General features: G+C 40.3%; 1 protein-coding gene and 1 long non-coding RNA gene across 10 annotated transcripts in view; one reads left to right on the forward strand and one right to left on the reverse strand.

Moving 5' to 3' along the window:
- Positions 1–21,621, reverse strand: part of Tmem108 (transmembrane protein 108) — a 326,253-nt gene that overhangs the window by 92,098 nt on the left and 212,534 nt on the right. The window lies entirely within an intron of this gene.
- Positions 16,332–21,621, forward strand: part of LOC102030650 — a 28,498-nt gene continuing 23,208 nt past the window's right edge. The window contains exon 1 of the long non-coding RNA XR_264254.2: positions 16,332–17,914. This is a non-coding gene — a long non-coding RNA (uncharacterized LOC102030650). The remainder of the gene's footprint in view (positions 17,915–21,621) is intronic.

Consider the following 21,621-nt stretch of genomic DNA (forward strand, 5'->3'; position numbering starts at 1 on the left):
ATAACCATTGATAATTTCCTACCATTTTGTCTGTAATTTGCTAAGTCCCCCCTATTATTATGTTATCCTTCTTTTATTCTTTAAAATAAAAAAAAAAAAAGAAAAGTGGTGTCTAATTCCTTTCCCTCTCAAATCTGTGCTGGCCTTGTGACTTTCTAGAGCAGAATGCAATAAAAATGACTTCTGAGGCTGCATCATAAAAAGCTCTGCAGTTTCTGCTTGGCTGTCTTGGGAGAGTTCTCTGGGGCTCTTATCTGCTGTGTAAGAGAACCCAATCCCTGAGACCACTGTGCAGGAGGGGCCTCATGCAGGTGATCCAACTGACAGGTAGTCCCAACAGAGCTGTCTTCCCACTATCAGCTGCAAAGGTACTGGGTATGTGAGTGAAGCCATTCTGGAACTTCCAGCTAGGGCAGCCCATCTGTCAGCTGAATACTGCCAAGTGTTCTCAGGCAATGCCATAGGAGCAGAGGCAGCATTGCTGAGTCCTACCCAGACCTATTAAACCATGAGACAGAGTAAATGGTTGTTGTCTAAGCTGCCAAGGTTTAGGGTGGTTTGCTACATAGCAGTTGTGATACTTAATTGTGGTGTCAACTTGAATGGATTAAAAAACACCTATCAGGTTAGTGGAGCACAGTTCTGGGTGTGTCAGGGTGATTAACTAGTAAGCCATGAATTAAAGAGGCAAGACCCATTCTGGATGTGAGTGGCACCAACTAATGGCTTTGTAGTTTGGAGGCAATAAAAAGGAAAAGAAGAAGGAAGCTTTCCTTTTTGCCTCTTTGGAGGAGCTCTAGTCTTCACAATTGCCCCTGGATGACTGTCTCCAATTCCTTCAGGCTTCCAGTGCAAACCCTTTGGCTTTTTGAGAAGGACTCACACTGGGCTCTGAAGTCAGCTCCAGGCCTTCAACTTTCCACTGGATCCTCTGTATCTCCAGTGTACAGATGGCCCTTTTGCATGCTTCCACCCTTGACTCCACAGGCAGCTGCTGTATGCCTACTTTATAAATTTCTGTGTGTATGTGTGTGTGTGTGTGTGTGTGTGTGTGTGTGTGTGCATGCACGCACATGCTTATATATTTTTTCTCTTCCTCTAGTGAACCATAACTGATACAGGAAGTCAATAATTGCAACACCAGGCACAGCACGCTCCTTTGGAGCACCAGAGAGTACTGGCACTTCTAGCATTAGACTCAAAAAGTCATGAGGGAGAATGGCCAGTATACTGCTAAATGGCCAGTGAGGTAGGTTGACCAAGGGTTATCAGAGCTATAGCTGCCTGGAGAAGACCAGTGAAATGATGATGGGTTTCATAAAGAGAAACCTAGAGCTATGGGTGATAGTCAGGAGGGTATATAGGGAGGAATCATAAGGTTTTGTTAACAGTGTTGTAGAAAACAGATTTCGGGTTTGGGGGAGTATCAGAGAGGGAGAGAAAATAATCTCCTACTTTGGGTATTGAGTTTTTTTAAAAGACTGATTCTTTTTGAAGGAGAGGTCAGACATAGCTAGAGAAAGGGGGTTTAAAATTACTGCTGTGGTTCAACATCTGAAGTAGCAAGTGATATAAGCAAAAAGAGAAAGACATTTTGCTGTATGTGGGAATCTCACGTAGTTAAAAACCAAGATGGGTACAGGATAAGTCACCATTTATTCTGATTTGTTTGGGACAGTTTCAATTTAAGGTTGTTCTGGGTTAATTATTGAGAATATTGTTTTACTCTAAAAAATATCTGGTTTTAGATAATAAATTATGTGCTTACCTTATTTCTAGGGGACTGTGTTACTCAGTAAGAGTTTTATAACTTTATATTATCCCAGTAAGATACTATAAAAGGGGTTTATTAAAAACATGGGTTTCCATATGTTTGTTTTCAGGTTTGATATTTCATATATTTACTAAACAAGTGTTTAATAAGAAGCTACTGTATTCTTTCATATGTGTGACCAAATACTTGGGGAATGATGATACTGGAGTAAAAAAGTCTTTACTTGGATGTTATGATTGGAAATATTATTGGAGGGGCACCGCTGGTCAAGATAGCTCTGTAAGTTCATACCTTGATGTATCTCCACTCCCACCCCAAGCACAATGCCAGTTACAATACAAACAGAAAACTGAAAAGACACAGCTGGACTCAAACAAGATAAACATGTACATGGGCCAGAAATGGGACACAGGTATAGTAAGGAGAGGGGTTGAAGCCACAGGCCAGCAGGTATGCTCAGTCTTGAAGCAATGGTACCCAGTGATGGTACCCTGCTCTGGGAGGAAGAAAGTAGATAAAGTGATACAGAGGAGTCAGGGGACTGGAACCTTGCTCACTGCTTGAAGTGTAGGACTCAGGCAAGGTTCTTATGCTTGTGAAAGTAGAATGTAAGAATGTGTCATTATTAGCTATTGTTGGGACTGCAGCTGTTAGCAAGTGGAAAGTCTAAGGAGGAAAACCAGCAAAGACACAGTCTGATTAGGAATCAAGCAAGCCACCCATGGGTTCTTCAATATTCACAATATGTCTCTGGAAGAGAAGTCTCCCCACACTACTTTAAATCCAGGTTCTAGGCTTGTTTCCCAGTGGAGAATACAGTAAACCACAAAATAAGGAGAGAAGATCATACACACACACACACACACACACACACACACACAATTTTTTACCTGAAATAAGCCTGCACCTAAAAATCAAAGAACACATTTGGAAACCTATTACCAAAAGCAAAAATCAGCAATCATTTAAAAATTTATTCTAGGGGCTGGGGATTTAGCTCAGCAGCATAGCGCCTGCCTGGCAAGTGCGAGGTCGTGAGTTCGATTCCCAGTACTGGAAAAAAACCAAAAAAAAGCTTAAAAAAAAAAAAAGAGTAAAAATTTATTCTAGATCTGTGTTAACCAATATGGTAGGCACTGGCTATGTGAATTATTTAAATTTAAATAAAATTAATAAAATTCAAATGAAATACAAGCACTCAATAGCTTCAATGACTAGTGGCTTTCATAAGACAGTGCAGATATAATATCTGTCATTTTAGTTCTATTGGATAGCACTGCTCTAGGTGAAATGTGTTTTATGTGACAGTCTAAGATATTAAAATAAGTATGTTTAGAATACTCAAAGATAAATGAAGTAATATCTTCCACTTGAACAGAAAGAAATTATAAAACAAAGACTGCAAAATGAGGCAAGAATAAATAAAAATTGTCAATTAGAAATATTGGTGAATATATATTTGCTGAAGCAAAAAAAAACCTTCAAAGCATGGAATAGATGTTGCTAATTCAATATTAGTGAATTAGAAAAAACTGAAGAATTAACTCACACAAAGTGAAATATTCTTGTAAAAACTAGTAAAAAAGGAAGGTTCTAGATCATTCTTGGCTTGAATAAGTTAGGGTACTGTCATTAATTTGGGGTGATCTGAGCAATGCAGGCAGCAAGTCTGAAAAACAAACTGAGAGGAAGCTATGAAAGCCATTTTTTGAAAGATGTGATAATAGCTGGTCAATCACCAGGCAGCCATTGGTGGCAATAGCCCTTGGAGCTGGGGTTCAGCATTTTTAGGTATGTGCTGGCTGTGAGTTTTCAGGCTGCTGGAACTGAAGGAAGCAATTCCTGCTCTGTAGAAAGGGGACAAAGTACCACTCAGTAGTGACTGCAGCCATGTGAGGATAGACTGAAGTAACAGGGAGAAGCCAGTTTCCTTGAGAGAGGTAGGACAGTGACGTGGGCTAGAATCCCTAAGCTGTGGCTCCTTGAATAAATGTTTTCTATGAACATGCTAGTGCTAATTAGCACTCTGAGAAATCTAGGACTCTCAGCAGAGTGGGAGAATGGGGGAAAGGGATAACTGTAGAGGGCCAAGCATCATTTCAACTTGCCCACAGTGACCAGAGGTGTCTCCAGAATGGGCAGGGCTGGGCAGAGCAGGGTGCAACTTGCTGCTGCTTCTAAACAGGAGCTTTTGACTTTCCCAAGAAGACACTAAATGGGAAGATGAGAAAGAACGGCTAGCTACGGGGCAAAGTAGCACCTCGTCTAACCCTTGAGCATTAAGCAGCTTCCACTGGCCCAAAGTCTCCTGTCAGAATGCTTTAGAATTGACTTGCGCAGTACAGGAGCCACTGGGCACATGCAGTGATAAGCACTTGCAATGTGGCTGTCCACAGTGCTATCTACACAGGTCTGTCCTCCTGCATCATTTAATTGTGAGACGCTGTTTCCTGGGTACCTGAGAGGCACCAGATATAAGGCATATGGATTTTAATTTTCAAAAACAGAGAATGAAAATTCAGACATCACCCATAATTTTATCTTTCCTTGAAATTTCTGAAGTCACATTAGCAGCTTGCAGGACCTCACTGCCATCATTATAAACTCAAGTTATCAGCAAACAGCAGTAACATTGAAGGTGTAAGAAACTAAGCTTCATCTGTACTGAGCGCATGACAGAGCTTGAAATGTATTTTTTGGAAGAGTTCCCTGGTTTCAGTCTTATCTGCTTTCAGGAAGCAGACTACAGAGGAAAGCTCTTGATTATGTGAAGCTTTCTGTTTGGCCAGGTTCTGAAAAAATAGCATTTTCCTATAATTAAACTGTAAGGAGTTAACTGTAATTAAATTGCAGAGTATATGAGAAATCTGTCACTTCTCAGAATTAGGTGAGGATGAAACTGAAATGACAGTATAATTAAGACCTGAAATGCAGCGGTTTTTGGGAACTTCTTGTACAGGTTGGAATGTATGGTTTTTATTTCCTCACCTCTTTGTTGTGTTATATTTCCTACCAACCAGTGGGTCAGAAAGATTAATACATTTTCATACACAAAATGCTGGGTTATTAATCTGAGAAAGAAATAATTTTTTTCTTTACCTTTTGTTTATTTGCACATATTCAGATGTGGATACAAACCATCACCATTTCACTCTTTACAAAAATCATACTTAAATTTTATAATTGCACACATGACTATATTTTTAATGTTAAAAATGTAAACAAGAGAGAAAAGACAGAAAGTCTTGTTACTTCTATCTTCCTCACCAATTCTATTGGTGGAAAATACCACTGCTATTCATTTAGGTGTCTTTTCTGAACATTTTTAATTTACCTGTATCTTTTGGAAAATGTTTCATGTTAATATTGATAAGCTTTGCTCCTTTTAACTCCTGCATAGTACTTCTTGATAGTTTTTATTAACCTTTCCTCCTTCCCATGTGCACTTTGGTTTGTCCCACTTTTCACGATTACAAATAATGCTGCAATGTACTTCACCCTCTTAGAAAGGCATGCAGGTGGGACTAGTAAGTGTATTCTTACATGTGTAACAAGTAGGGAAATAAAAAATAAAATTATGATGATCAAATGGAAATGCACAACAGTGTAACATGGGCATACTGTTCAATTAGTGCCAGACACAGGATCCCTCTTTGGGGCCATCTGAAATCTTTTTGGTGATCCAGTTCATCTGTGAATTAAAACACCAAGCTGAAGAGTTTCCTAGGCATGTCAGAGATGAAAAGTCTCTGCAGGAAGACCCTGGTCATTCTGAAGGCCTAGTTCTAAGTAATCTAGGTAGGCCTCTTGAAGGTACCACTTAAGAATCAACTCAGGGGTGTGTCCTACCTCAGAGCCTCTCAATGTTCATGTATGTGTGTATGAATGCTGTGGGAATGTGGTTAAATGCAGATTCTGACTGCAGGTCCACAGAGGTCCACATCTGTGCTCCTGAGCAGCCACATTTCTAATTATCTCAGGTGACAGCCACACTCTGAGTAGCAGCCAGGCTTCATGCTACATGGCCTCAGTATCTAGAGTCTACCAAGTGCCTCTCTGTTCTATCTTATTTGATGCATGCACCAACTATGCACAACAAATATTAGCATTCCCCTTTCAAAAGTAAAGCAAGAGATGCACAGTGGTTTGTTTTAAAACCATGAGGTTTAAATGGCAGAGTTGGCATTCTAATCCAAGACATTTGGCTTCCATTTCAGTGTCACTACTGTTCACTGGTAGCCCCAGACAATTTTTCTTTCTACTTCTATCTCTCATGTATTGTGAGGTCATCTGCCTCAAGGTTAAAGTCGGAGTTAATTCATTCTTTCCAGTACTAATGGTGAGGTGTGAGCTAAGTGATGGTACTCCGAATTTCCAGATTAGAAAACTGAGCCTCAGTCAGATTAAACAGCTGAGACCCTGCAGTACCCAACTGAACACCAGGATAATAGACTTGGATTTAGGATTCTTACCACTATGCCCGCCTGAGACTGCAAGTCAGTGAGGTCAAAGGGCAGGGAGACTCAAAGCTCCCCCAAGTTGGGCAATGCCCTATCCAGGGAGCAGGGATCCCTTCCCTTCCCCTTGGAAATTTCTTTGAACATCTGGCTTTGGATAGTGTTGGCTGCCATCATTTTTTAATCTAAAAAATTACTTCACAAAAGTTATAAGAATAGCACAATAAACTTCTGTGCCCTTTATGCATATTTACTAGTAGTGAACTTTTGCCATATTTCTCTGTGCATGGGTCAGAGTATTACTTTTTTTGAACCCTATCAAGCCCAGCTCCTCCAAAAACCCTGTACTGTACATTTAAAAACTAGGAACGAAGGCATTTCTTACATAAGTACAATTATGATTAGGAATTTTAACAATGACAAAATTACTGAGAAATAAATGACCTATCTTCAATTTTCATTACTGAGAGTAGTTTCAATAATGTCCTTCACAGCAACGTATTTTCTGGCCCAGGGCTCCAACCTTGGTCACAGAGTGCAACTGTCTGTCATGTCCTGCTAGTCTCCTTTCATCTGGGTCAGGTGCTTGGCAATGGTCTATCTGCTGCTGCCTTATCATCACTGCATCAGTGCAAACGATGGCACTCAGGTTCTTGGGCCCCCAAGCGGACCCTGCTAAATGAGTGACTAACAGCTGTCCTTTCCTTAGCCTGTCAAATTTGTCCTCTGCTTCTGCTGACCTCTGAAACATATCAGGCCCCATCTTGGCAGGGGGCACTGGAATAATGCTGTTCATGGCAGCTGAAGCCTTCTTTGGGGCCTCCTCCTTCCCTGTACCGGGCTGAGCCAGATGGGTCTTACGGCACTACTTTCTCTTGGCATCTCTTAATCTTAAAGGCATTTAGAGAGGGAACTATGCTCTCAACACATGCCCACCATTCCCTATCCTTCATTATAAAACAAAAAAACCAAACAAACAAACAAGATTATCCCAAAGTCACCCTCTTTGGTTTTCTTTCTGGAGTCTTGGTGAAGACTAAGAAGCTCCCAAATCAGGGGCTACATGATTGGTCTGTGGCTCATGACCTGACAAGGTTCTTAAGGGGTTTAAGAAAGTTAATTAAGAATGTCTGTTCAATTAGCCTTTGGCTCATTAAGGTTCCCTGAGCAATGACCTCTGGTCATGTGAGGATTGTAAATGCTACTTGAACTGAATTTCTTGTCACTGTTAATTTTTATGATTGTGGAATTAGAACACCCAGATTTCCATTCTCCTTAACCTTCCAGCTGCTTTATACGGTTTGTCTGAACAAATGTGTGCAGGAAAAGTCTCTCACACCTCCTTGGCTAGCCCCACAAGAAGCAATGGTCTACTTGCTGAAGCAACTTTTGTCATATAAGGGTTCCCAGAAGGAGCAGGTAAAGTATAGGGCACCTAAAGTTAGCTTTTGGGTAAACTTCGTCCAAAATTCAAATACTTCACAGGACATACTTCTACTAAAAATTTGTTTTCTGTTTTTCTGAAATTCAAATTTAACTGAGCGTCCTGTGTTTTACTGGCAGATCTAGGTCTGGGCCCCATGGACTACCCTTTATAGCTTGCTGGAGACTACTGCCCCTATTGACACTCAAAATAAGGATGACGACTCAAGTACCATACCATATCCATGGCTAGCAACTGGAGAATTGCATGGTTGGGCCACGGTATGACCAACATAACAACTAAGTGAACACTAAAGCTAAGCTCGTACAGTTTTCAGGGTACAGCTCCACCATCCTCTATCTGTAATTTCAAAAGGCAAAATCCTTCAAAACAGAAATTTTTCTGTAGCTCACTTGGTAGCCAGCACCCAACCTACATGATGCTATTTATGGTCTTTATTTATTTCACTTTGTGTTTACTGTCATACTTGTTAATAGAAATACTTATTTATTTGATCATAGTGTGGTGCTCCACATGCCCCCACCAAAAAGGTTTAGAGCATTGCACTGATTTTTTTTAAATGAAAAATTCTGAATTCTGGATCTGATTTTGAGAGTTTCAAATAAAGGATTATGGCAAAGTAGAAAAAATAGGCAGAGAACATTTTAGGACTGTAGTGTTTAATGCAGTAGCTATTAACCAAATGTGGCCACATGGAACCATTGAAATATGCCTAGTACAAGCTTGAATATACTATAAGTATAAATATCCATTGAGTTTCAAAACCTTAATGTGGAAATAGAATGTGAAATAATCTAATTACACGTTGAAAGAATATTCTGCATATTGGGTCAAATTATTAAAATTAATCTCACCTCGCTTTTTATATATTTCTAGTGAACAGCACAGCTTTTGAGAAAATCTAAGTGTAAAGCACTCATCTTCCATTTGGGAAAATGGATGAGAAAGTGACATGGTTTATGTGAGCAGTTAGTTGTAGAATAGAAGCTAAATTGGAGTTAGTCTTTTGACTCCTTGCTCTTTTCATTACCCCTTTGGAAGACCTAAGGGCTTGACACTTGACACTGAGAATTTTGAGCATCTAATGGAGTACTTGAAGTTCTTGTTGATTAAATTAGGGAAATCAAGCACTAACTTGGAACCATTGGTTCATGTATGTCAGGGTATGACCTGGGGAAGCAAATAGACAATCAATTCACAAGTCCATTTGGTGAGATATTTCTCAACAGGTTCACAGCAGTAGATTTCATGCAGAGACTCTGAAGTAAGCTCTTTCATCAGCTCTCCTGTAAAAAGATCAGGGTTGAAAAAAATCACATCCTCCATGAGAAAGACGGGATGTGTCCCACCTTCCTGATTGCCAAATGATGCAAGGGCCCACTGCTTTCAGGACCTCTTTGATCAGAGTATTTAGTTAATGAGGTGCTGGCTATCAGTTCCTCAGTAGGAAGCACTGGAAAAGATTTCTCCATGAGCACACTACTGCTTTTGCATAAAGTCAAAGAAAAGTCTCCAAGGGGAGGAGAACAAAGAATGTTGAGGGAGAAAACAAAGCTGCCAACCACATGGAAGCCACTCTCAAAGGAGGTGCAATCTTCCTTCTGCTATGTCTGAGTCAGGTCCACAGAGATCTCAAGGGCTGCCATTCTCTGGTACTGCACATTCAGCTCTGCTCTAGATCCCATCAGTCTGGACACAAGGGTTCCAGTCAAGAGAAGGAGGGAAGAAAATCAATGCTCAGCTCAGTTTAAATCCAGACATGTCTTGGCAGGATTCTGCAGAGCCTTGATTCAGCAGTGACCATTACAGAAGCTATGTTAAAGTGAGCAGTCTCATCCTGGGCATCCTGAAACGACCACCAGTAACTTGAGCTGGGTTCTACTGGGAGGCTGTTATAAGGTGAAGCTAAGGAGGTGCCTATTGTGCAGATAAATTTAAGGGTTTGAAAGCATCATTAGTGTGTTTGCTCAGTCACAGACTAAGAGTATCTGGGAAGTGTTAAGAGTGGCCAGAACTTGGCCAAAGAGACACAAGTGGCTGGGTTAGAATTTGGATTTGACCATCAAAATGTTAATTAACTTCTCTCAGCCAGTTTCTTCTTGAATAAAATGGACAAGAAAAGAAGCTCGGGAGGGTTGCTGCCAGGAGCAAAAAGCCTTAAACTTCTTGAAGAGCAGTTATTTGATAGGCCTGATGGACCTATTTTACACTTAACTGTCAGCCTTCTTAGAGTACAGTGAGTGATCCATCTTTCCTTTCCACCACCCTTGATTATCCACCACTTGTTGCAAATGGAGCACCCTAAAAGGGGGTATTTTGTATTTAATTAATTTAATGGGTCAAAAACTGCCCATTTAGTAAATTTAAAAAACACTGTATAATTTACAGCTTGAACAGCACTGAAAACCTGCAGTCCTTCTAACACTCAGTGAGGATACACCAGTGTAGAAGACACTCTTCAGCACTCAGGAAGAGGAACCCCCTGAAGTAAGTACTACCTCTCACTCAGTTATGCTCTCAATAATGCTTTATGAAGGGCCCCAGGGAGATCTGGTGGTGTTTGGCCATCACTAGGAAATAAAAGCTGTAATTCTCAAGTGATAATGAAAACCCAATGCTTCTGATGAATGAATGAGAGTCTATTAGTCTGAATAGCACTGTATCTACTTGATAGGAAAAATTACATTTTTTTTTATTCTATTGGATAGACCACAGATAATCTTCACCCATAAGAAAATATAGAAACACATTTAATTTCTTCTACTATTATGTCTCTTTTTAGACAAAGGTTATTAACCTGGGGTTTATGGATGGATCAAAGTGTCTCATAAGCTCATTAAAATTAAGAGGAAAGCTTTTGTGTATGTCTAGGCTTCTATGAAGAAGTTTTTATCTGATTTTCAAAGTGAGAAGTTGACCCATCCCCAAATACACGCAATGACAAACTGCTGTTATATAAACCACATCAGAACCTAGTACCATATTTCCCTGAAAATAAGACCTAACTAGAAAATAAGCCCTAGCATGATTTTCAGAATGGCTGTAATATAAACCCTATCTCAAAAATGAACCTTGATTAAGATTGTTAGCCAGATGGACACATTTAGTATGTTCATTGCAACACATGACTGAGGTACTGCATTATAAAATAATATTAATATAGAATAAAATATAAATAAATAATACTATTGGCATTGATACTTAAAATAAGTGATAATACCAATTATATTTAAGTATTTGTAAATACTCAAGCTGGTGGCTTTGGACAAGAGATAAATGCCTATGTAAAGAGATGAACTCAAGACTTATTGCGGAATGACCAATCAGAGTACAGATACAACACACAAATAACTTGCACACCCGATAACAAATGGTCATAGCTGTGTCTAATGTGAATCCTCATAGTTCAGTACATTGCATATTGTAATGATGCACCACAAGCAAACTATATGGACAATAAGTGCTCATTTAAGAAGAGCTCTATTGCTGGACATGAGAGATTGGGGCCAGTGATTCTACAGGAAATGGAGTCCCAAGGAATTCAGGTTGTAATTCAGGGTTTGGAGAGTTACGATGATGCTCCAAAAGAAGATGTCATGACTGTATTTCAATAAATGTAGATTTTTGTGCATGAATAAATATAGATTGTTATACATGAAAAAATAAGACATCCTTTGAAAATAAGCCCTATTGTGTCTTTTGGCAAAAAACTTTACAGATGTTCCTCACTTAATGATCTACCTGTTTAATGACTGTTTGGACTTATGACCGAGGTGCACACTTTGGACTTACAACCCACTACTCGAACTTACAACCTACCCGCTGCTAGAATTTGTGATCCATCTTTTTTTTGGTACAGTTCTGTCCATCTTGTTTATATAGCCTCAATGTCTTTTTTGTATATTATTCCTTGTTTATACAGTATGGTAAATTCTACAGATTGTACTGTATAGTACAGTACTGTAGTTTTATGTTATACATTACAGTACTGCATGTAAGAGTTATGCAAATAAAAGCAAAGTCATCAGTTGGCATTCCCTTTGATCATGTCTTTGTTCTGAATTGTTAAATGAGGAACCTAGGTAATATAACACCAGTCTTCTGGTCTTTCTAAGGAAATGTGGTACCTGGGATTCTGTTGGGCTATTTTTGACATCTGGGGTTGGATGGTTCCTCCAGTGGAAACTTTCCATTCAATACCATATGTTTAGCTTCCCTGATACCTGCCCATTAAAGACTGGTATTTGTCTTTGTGACAAGTCTTTGTGACAACCAAAATAGATCCTCTACATTCCCAAATCCCCCATAGAAGGAAGTACCTCTACGGGTTGAGAAGATCAAATTTAACATTCTTGGCTTTTCTTTATCAGGAAAATAAGGAAAGTGGACAAGATGCCCTCTAGGGTCCCTTCCTGCTCCATTGAAGTACTTAGTAACACCTTACACACATCACACTTTCTCCAAGTTAAGGCTTATTCTTATTTATCCCACAATGCTGACAAATGTGCCCCTTGAAAGGACATGTAAGTTACCATAAAAAGTGCAAAAACAGAGGCCGTGGTCCTGACTTGGCCCTGTCTGTGGTTAGCTATGTGGCTAGCTTCGTGACTCCGCTCAGTCATTTAGTCTCCTTGGGCTTTCTCATCAATCAACTGTAAGAAGGAGAACTGACTTAGAAGGTCAGTGCCAGTTCTAAAATTGGATGATTCCCTGCAATAAAGAGCACAGGGTCTGTGGGATTTCCTGAACCTCAAGGAAGCTGCCAGAGGTCTCCTCTCTGATTTTATAATAAACCTTTCTTAGAAAAAATGTGTTTTTATAAGGCTAAATAAGACGCAGTGGACCCAGTGTGTCCCTTTGGACCCGTGAGTATTAGATGACACTAATCAGATGTCTAATAAAGACAGACAAAAAGCCTTATGGGAGGGAATATCCTGTTTGGTCTTACTGATGAAAATCCAGGGGTCTGAGTGGTTTTAAGTGAAACTGTGATGCACTACTCAGCTATTATCATCTCTAACAGGCCTTCTTCAGTCCTGCAGCCAAGAATTTACAACCCAATTTCAATGTGTTTCAATTATGATGCTCTAGTCTTACCAAAGGGTGTTTATTATTTGCTGATCTGTTATTATTTTACACTTAACTGTCAGCCTTCTTAGAGCACAGTGAGTGATCTATTTTACACTTAACTGTTTGTATTTAATTAATTTAATGGGTCAAAAATTGCCCATTTAGTAAGTTAAAAAAACACTGTATAATTTACAGCTTGAATAGGAAACTCCCTGAGGGTGTAAACTCCCTCTTTACCCAGCATCTGAGGACTCATTTTTGCCTCCTTGGCAAAAATGCTTGGTGGAGAGCTTGGCACATAGTAGAGCTGGTGTGTGGGCCAGAGAGGGATGAGAAAACTAAAACAAGCTCAGCATACTTCTGCAGAAACTGGCTCATAATCTAAATGTAATCTCCAAGCTTGGTCTCTTCTCACTCCTGAGAGAGTCAGGAGTGGATGGTGTGTTGATCTCTCTCCTCTTGCAAATGAGACACTTCCTGAACTCACACACTAGTTGGACTGTCCCTGTGAAGCCAACTGAACCATACTGTAATTCTTGCTATTTGCTTTCTCTTGTGAATAGCATTTAGTGGACAGGAAGGTTGCCTACAATTTTCCCCAGAGATTTAACATCATGTAGGAAATTATTTCCAAGTGAGTACTTTTGAAATACTGAATTGAAATTTTTGTACTGAAAAACAAAAGCCTTGTTAATGAGAAAATTTGTGTGCCTTGTAAGAGAGGTTTTGAACATAGTATTTAGGAGTAAAAAAGGTCAATATTTTCTAATATTTCTATTTTCTAAAGGATGCAGTCGATCCAACTCCCCAGACATTTGCCGTCACAGAGTTCTCAAGCCCTATTTTCTGGTCTCCTTCTTCTTTCCTGGTTCTTATCCTTACACAGAACAACTGTTGGTCTCTTCCCTCAGTCAGTGAGCTCCATTTTGCCCACTTTACATAACTGTCCCTTTCTGGTCCCCTAGAGAGGGTAAGGGGTCAAGTGTAAGGAGAATATCATGAAAAGACTGGTTGGATGTTGGGATAGGGTTTAGGGGTCCAGAGCTTGGATGCTGATGATCTAAAATAATTAGCAGTACAGAAGGTAGTACCCTAGGATGGTTCAAAGATCCAAATAGTGATTTTACAAAAAAGATGGCTGGTCAAGTTGTACCAAAGAGAGTTAGGGCTGAGATTATGGCCCTTTTCTAGACAGAGCTACATGCTGATTTGGGTACCCTGGAGAACTGTGTGTTATGTGTGGTGGGAGAGTATTTTCAAATGGGCAGTTTTATAAGAAGCAGGGAGAAAACATCGGCATCCATGACTAAGAAAACCAGACCGCAGCCACAAGATCCTCTCAAGATAAGATGTATGTAAACAATACATTGTATCTCCAGCACCTCCAAAGTACCTGGCACATAGTAGCCCTTTCAGCAAACATTATTTGAATAAATTGAAGACTATAAAGGACGTCAAAACCTATTTAGTGCCTTTGTTTAGAGAAAAAGAAATTAAAACCATGACCATTAGTGGTTTGGCGAAAGCCACACAACTACTCTACAGAAACAGACCTGGAATTTGAGACGTTCCTCTCAAGACCTTGTCCTTTCCACCTCCCTCTGCCACGTTTGGCTGATAGAACTAGGGTGGAAACTGGAAGTTACTGGCCCTGCTCCATGGAAGGAGTTTTCTGACTACAGCCCATGCATGTCCCCATGCAGCTTACTTATTGGAGGGAGGCAGACGATGAAGCAAATTGTGTTACAGCTCAGAAGATGATCAGTGTTGTGGGATGAAACAGCAGAGTGGGGTAGGGAGGACCTGCAAAGCCAAGGTCGGGGGTCAGGCTTGCCATAAAATCTCTGACATCTGATTTTCTTCAATGTCAATGTTTTCAAAAAATCTTTTATGAAAGTCAGGAATAATCTTAACTGGCATCCCTTAATACCAGTTAAGCGAATAATCTGAACTGGTATTCTAGCTTCTTTCCAAGGGTAGAAGGTGGATCTTACTTTCAACACTTACTAAGGCCTTGGGTAGGAGTGCCTGGTACTCAGGAGGAGTATATATCACTGAAAACTTTTCAGCATGCTCATGCTGGGGGTCCTTTGGAACTGTTGGGTGGAGTTCCTAGGGAACAAGCAGCTTAGAGATCTACTACCTAAGAGTCCATAACCACTGGCAGCCTCAGAGATCACTGGTCAGGGATGTGCCCAACTACTCCAAATGGCAACTGATAACTTGCTGTCACTGTGAAAAGGCAACTCACAAAGACTCAGTAAATGAGCAATAACGCATGGGAAGTCGGATCAGCAGGGGCTGGAATACAGGCAGAGGGCCACGGAGAAAGGACCAGGCTCACTCTGGCTCATCCTCTGTTGGACGCATCCCAGTGAACCCATTTACAATCTCTAACAGCTCCCAGAACCAGTGACCCAGTGCTCTCTGATGAGTTTGACTAAAGTATCTCATTAGCAGCAGGGACAGCAGTTGATGGCTGGAGAAGAATGAGGCAAAGGCTCTGGTTGATCTTAAATCAGTAGCCATAAAAACAGTCAAACAGGCTGCAGCGGGGACTCCTTCCTCCACAAATAAAGTATTCTTACTGTACCGATGCTTCCTCAGCAGTTTTCTGGAGGTATGTTCCTTCTTCCTCTCTCCCTTCTCCATTCTGTGCCCCCTCGGTATGCCTCACTGTGTCCTACCCTTTCTTTGAAGAACTGGCTAACATGTTCACTTCAATTCTGAGACCCAGAAGTAGAGTGATAATTTTTCCTGATTGTGGAGAGGTAGATGGAAGAAGGGGAGTAAAAATCATCACAGGGCACATGATGACAGATAGTGCCTGTTAGGCTGCAGACCAGGGACAGCACATGATGCACCTGTACTGTATTTAATAACTACAGAAACCATTGGATGGTGGCTCCTGGTGACCATAATGCGAATAATGATTTCCTGGCAGACATCTACTGTGTGAGGCTCCAGGAGTTAATTGGCCCAACGTCTGATCCCAGAAAAGACAATGCTTGGAAAGATCATCTGGAAATCAGGACATTTTCCCGGATGTGCATTATCTCATAGCTTTCCACACTCCTGTTTATCAGATTATTCCATTCTTCATGGCCTCTTTTCTGGAAATTTAGATACCTTATTCTTCAGACTCTGATGTAAAACAAATGACCTGTTTAGAAAAAGTGCAAATTTCTACAGCAAGGAAGTACGCAGTAGATTTCCTCTCCAGGCAAAAATTATTTACATGGTTACAATTTATAATAAAAGAGAAACCTACTGTGTTACTAAAACATCTCACATCCTTGGTAGCACTGTGGATACACAGAGCTCTCTAGACCCATTCTGTAGATACTGGTAAAATGTTTACAATATGCACTGCAGTTTTGAAGCAGAGAAAATGTGACCTGAGAATCAGTTATCTCTGCTCTTTCTTCCTCAACTCTGACATCCTAATTGTTTCTTTTTTTTTTTTCCTCCGGTACTGGGAACCGAACTCACGACCTTGCGCTTGCCAGGAAGGCGCTTTTGCCACTGAGCTAAATCCCCACCCTAATTGTTTCTACTGCATCCTCTGTAATAGCACTTCTCAAACTCTTAGGTCCGTGTGAATGAGTGTCTGTTTAGCATGGAAAGGGTGGAGTTTGAACCTGCATATTTACAAGCTTCTAGGTAAAGCCAAGGCTATCTAGGCAAGGACCACACTTTGAGTAGCAAAGGCCTATACTTCTATATCACAGTTGTTCTGATGTGGGTTGGTACCATCTTACTGGACTCTAGCCAGTCATTAACTTGCTTTGCCTTTCCAAACCCGTTCCCCATATAGTTCAAGAAGCCTTTTAACATATAAGTGACACCATCAATTCTCTTATCACCACCCATGCAGTGGCTCCATGTTGCTTAGAGATAAAGCCTCAGCTCCTATTGATGACCCTTGGACTCCCTCATGAGTAGGCTCTGCACCTAGCCAGCTTCCTCTGCCACTCCCCATCTGAAACACAAGGTCCTTGTGTGGTAGGCACCATCAAGGTCTCCTCAATGATCCCTGTTTCATGCCCCTGTGCAGTCCCCGCTCCTACTGAACAGGACTGATCTGTGAGGCTACTGAGATTCTGTGTGATTTCTCTGATTAGGTAATAAAAAATACTTGGCTTTTAAAAATGTGTTTTTGTGGTGCTGGGGATCAAACCCAGGGCCTTGTGCACGCAAGGCAAGAACTCTACCACTGAGTTACATCCCCAGCCCAATACTTGGCTTTTGCCTTATTCCTTAGATCATTCACTCTGGGAGAAGACAGCTATCAGGTCATGAGAACTCATCGGTGGGCCTATCAAGAAAGCCATGTGGTAAGGAACTAAGATGTTCTGTCAATAGCCACTGAGTTAAACATTCTAAAAGCAGACCTTCAGCCCCATCAAACATTTACATGGCTGCAGCCCCTGCTGAAAGCTTGACTGCAGCCACATGACAAACTCTGAATTAGAAGCTTCCAGCTGTCACTCCTGAATTCCTGGCCCACAGAAGTGGTGAGATGACAAATGTCTGTTTCATTAAGCACTGCATTTTAAGTGGTTTTTTTGTGTAGCTATGGATGACTTCTCCTATGCAGAGTTTCCCACAGTATGCTGGTTCCTCCTCTGGGAATACCCTTCATTTTGGTAACTCCTATTCATCCTTTGAGAGGCAGCTTTCTAGTTCCTTCCTTTGGGAAGCCCCTTTGACATCTACCTTTAAGACTAGGCCATATGTCTCTTCTCTAGGCTGTGATGATGCCCTTGGCATGTCTTTATCCCTGTATTTATTATAATGCCTAGATATTATCTATATCTTTAGTGCCAGTCACAGTGCCTGGCACATAGTAGGCACTCACTACATGCACAATGAAGAAATGAATGAAGTCAGCTGTCCTGGAATCACGACTCCACAGCAACTTATCTCTTTACTTTGGAAATTCCCAAAACACCTGCCACTGCTTGCTTGACCAGCTGTCTCCCATGAGAAAGCTGTAATTCAATCCATGGACTGCTTCGTTTCTAGTTTTTGGTTACAGCACTCATTCATTGACTTACTTCAGTAACTTTTAATCAGGAGAACATACCAGAATCATCTGTGAAAATTTTAAAAAATGTACTCCTGTTTCAGTTTTGCCTCCAGAGATTCTGAGTCAGAAGTCACAAGGTAAGCTCCAGACATGTATATTTTAACATCTCCATGGATAACTTTTTATACTCAAGTTATATTCATTGCTTTGTTAATGTCTAATCTATGTCCAAAAAGAATAGGAGGTTTTCCAGAATACACAATTACTAAAACAAAACTAAACTTCAAAATTCTTAAATAGGGAAATATATTAAAAGAACACATGATGACAAGGCTAGGTAGCAAAATATTATACCAGAAAACCTAGGCTAAGAAAACTGCAAATGAACATACATCTTTCTCTTTTTCTTTCTGTCTTCCCTCTTTCCTTTCTTTCTTCTTTCTTTCTTTTTTCTTTCTTTCTTTCTTTCTTTCTTTCTTTCTTTCTTTCTTTCTTTCTTTCTTTCTTTTTCTTTCTCTCTCTCTTTCTCTCTCTCCTTCTTTTTCTTCCTCCCTTCCCTCCTTCCCTTCCTCCCTCCTTCTTTCTTGAGGTAGGGTCTCAGTATGTAGTGCAGGCTGGCCTTGAACTTGTTTATGTAGCCCAGGCTGGCCTTAAACTCTTGGCAATCCTCCTGCCTCAGCCTCCTGAGTGCTGGGATTATACGTGTGTGCCACCATGCCCAGTTATACCTATATTTTTAAAGAACTTTCTTGGAGCCAAGGAAAAGCAGATCTGAATGGATTACACAATCCTCAATATTTGAAGGAAGTAGCAAATACATTTATTGTAAAGACAGTCTTTGCCCTAGTAATAAATTTGAAGGGGAATACAGCCTATAGGTCTTTATATAAGCGGAATGATATAATGGATGATATAATGAATGATATAATGGATGGTGTCTTTGATGTTTTTATTTTAAAGAAAAAGTGCAGGAATGCTTCATATACAGCCAAAAGCATAATATTCAGTTCTAGGTTCATAAAGGTGTTTCTACAGTGAGTCAAATAATAAAGTATGCAGTTTCCCTGCTACCTATGCTAATATAAAAGAATGCTAGAATCTGGGGGGAAAACAGCTTGAACATTCCTTTCATTTTCAGTGGTCTCAGAAAGGCTTTTTACAGAAGCTCAACAGCAGACATCTCAGCACTCCACCTCCTTACTTGGCAGGCCAAAAGCTTGAGATATTTTTTCACTGCACCTCTGCTGGCCAAAGATGGCAGGTAGGGATGGAAACTTGGAGGTGTGCATTAAATGCCAGGGACACTGTTCCACAAAGGCCTCCATAGACAGGGCTCAGAATTGGTGTATTACAGCCTTAGCAAATCATGGAAGGATAGATCCCATATGCAAGTTCTGCCATACAGAGTGCTGCACGTAGCACAGTTTATAGTGATCACTGCAAAACAGAGCAGACTTCCTGTCTACCAACAGGGTGTGTGCTCAAGGACAAAATTTTTAATGAAATATCCCATAGTTTCATGGTAGAATATCAAACTTCAAAGACATACAGATTGTTAGAAGCAGGAACAGAAGGTTGTCTGGAAAGAGTATTTTTTATAAATTTTAAAAATGCTCTGTAATTTCAAGCTAGCTAGTTTCCTGCTGAGAAAATAAAAATTGTAACTTCATAGAATGAACTTCTAACCACAGATAACAGCTACAAGGGTGGTTCCTGCTCATAAACAACCTGGACAGGAGAATGTGGATGTCTGAGGTAACTATTACTAACTGCGAAAGCAGCAGAAAGGATAGCCTTCTTTGGGTGAATCGATACTTCTTGAAGTATCTAAAGTATTATCAGAAGTATCTCGGAAGTATGTAAAGTATATCAGAAGGATCTAAACTCCAAGAATTTTGAAGTCCAGGTCTGGATACTCCTTAAGTCACCAATAAGGTAGATACCAATTGAATACTGACCATTCCATGGTAAAACCAATAACTGCTCAAAATAGCTGGCCTCAGTCTTGAGAGATGAAAGGAAGAAAATTGGATCTAAATTTGGAGATTAGATCTACTTTTGTAGCCTATACTTATCTTCACCCAGAAGGTGTGTTCTGGGGAAAGATGCCTGAGAGACTGACTTCTCCACTTTGCTGGAATGCTGTCTGCAAATTTTCATTACACACTTTGGGGACTATCTGTGTTCTTCTCAATCTTCTGCTGACTTTGGGTCATTCATTTATTTTAAAACCCATTCTTTCTGGGGTTGGAATGAATGATAAAATTCAAACACAAGTGTTATGGCTTAGATCTAAAATTTCCTCCAGAATCTCAGGCATTTGGAAAGTAACTGGAACTTGGAGAACTGAATGTGATACTGGTCAGAGGAGGCAGGTGGCCACTGGGAGGTAGCTTGGAAGACTTATCTTTCATCTGGCAGCTTTCCTTTGCCAGGCTCTTCTACCATGCAGTCTCTGCCTTGGACACAGTTCACTGCAGACTGAAACCATGAGCCATATAACCTCTTCTCCTTTAAGCTGTGGGTGTCATGTATTACGCTGGGAAACCAAGCCAACAACTTTGATTTTTCAGGATCATCAGAATCTCTGTGTATTACCACTCTAAATGCTTTCTAGTTGGTCAAGGAGAAAGGATGCAGTGCTCAGGGACTGGGGGAACAAATCTCACTTTATACTTACAAGTCATATTCTCTAAGCACTGAAATGATTTACTCTAACTGCAATTAGGACAGAATTCAGTGCAGTGAGTAGTATCATACAAAGTATACCACAAGAAATGATACAGCTTTCAAAGGTAGCAAATATCTAAGCAATAATCTAGCTTCAGATGGCATATATGCTGCTTGCTACTTACTTGCTTACTTGGGCAAATAGAATTCAGTGAAATTTTCACCTGTTACTCTAATTCCTTCATCTACCATCATAGTATTTTGGTTATTTTTCTAAGAAAATAAAAGCACTTCTACTTTACCACACAGCTATCTGGAGTTTGTGTGTCCTCTAGTCTACCTAGGGAACTGTCATCAGGACGGTCGCAAGGGAACAAAGTAACTGGCATGCAAAGGTTTGTAAACGACTGTGAATGACCTATAGCAGCAAGAGCTCCCAGCACCACAGAAGGCTAAGCATTTCAAAGGGAAGGTCCCATTTTCGTCTCACTAGTAGGGTATTCAGGACAAAAGTTCATATTATAACCATAAACCAAGAGCCTGTTTTTAAGAGATTTGGAAAAAAAGATATCTGGCATAAAAGTGATTGAATTTGGCATTTTTGTCAGTATTTCTATAAAACAGCCCCTTTAAATGAGAGGGGTGTCCTAGCTTGCAAGATTCTTAAAGGCAGCAACTGTATCTTCTCAAGCATCCCTAGTATACAGAGGGGCTTCACACAGAGTGGGGCTTAGTAAACAGCTGGTGAACTGAATTTTTAAGAATCTGTAAGTATTATAACAATCACATTTCTAATGGGAGTTAGTAAACCAGGGGAGAGAGCTCCTCTCCCTGTATCTTGGTTTGTAGGCTCACAGCAACCAAAAATAGTGAAGATGCAAGCTCAGTGCTGTCTCCTTCCCATTTTTGTTGGAACAATCTTTTCATGTTACTATAGTAACGCCTGGTACTAGAATGCTCGGTAAACGAAAGTGGGAAGGGGGAAGAGATCATGAGATTGATGCAGTTCATAGAAAAATATGCCCAGAGGGCAACCTCCTTAGTAGTCTGCAAAGCTTGTGTATGTCCCATTTTATAATAAATGTATTTAAATAATACATGACAGTATATAGAACAGATACAATATGTCAAAACAGAGATCCACTGAGCCCAAGAAAACTGTATTAAGTCTGAG

Source organism: Chinchilla lanigera, unplaced genomic scaffold (assembly GCF_000276665.1).
Source record: "Chinchilla lanigera isolate Chin_1 unplaced genomic scaffold, ChiLan1.0 scaffold00100, whole genome shotgun sequence".
In the NCBI taxonomy this organism is placed as follows: domain Eukaryota; kingdom Metazoa; phylum Chordata; class Mammalia; order Rodentia; family Chinchillidae; genus Chinchilla; species Chinchilla lanigera.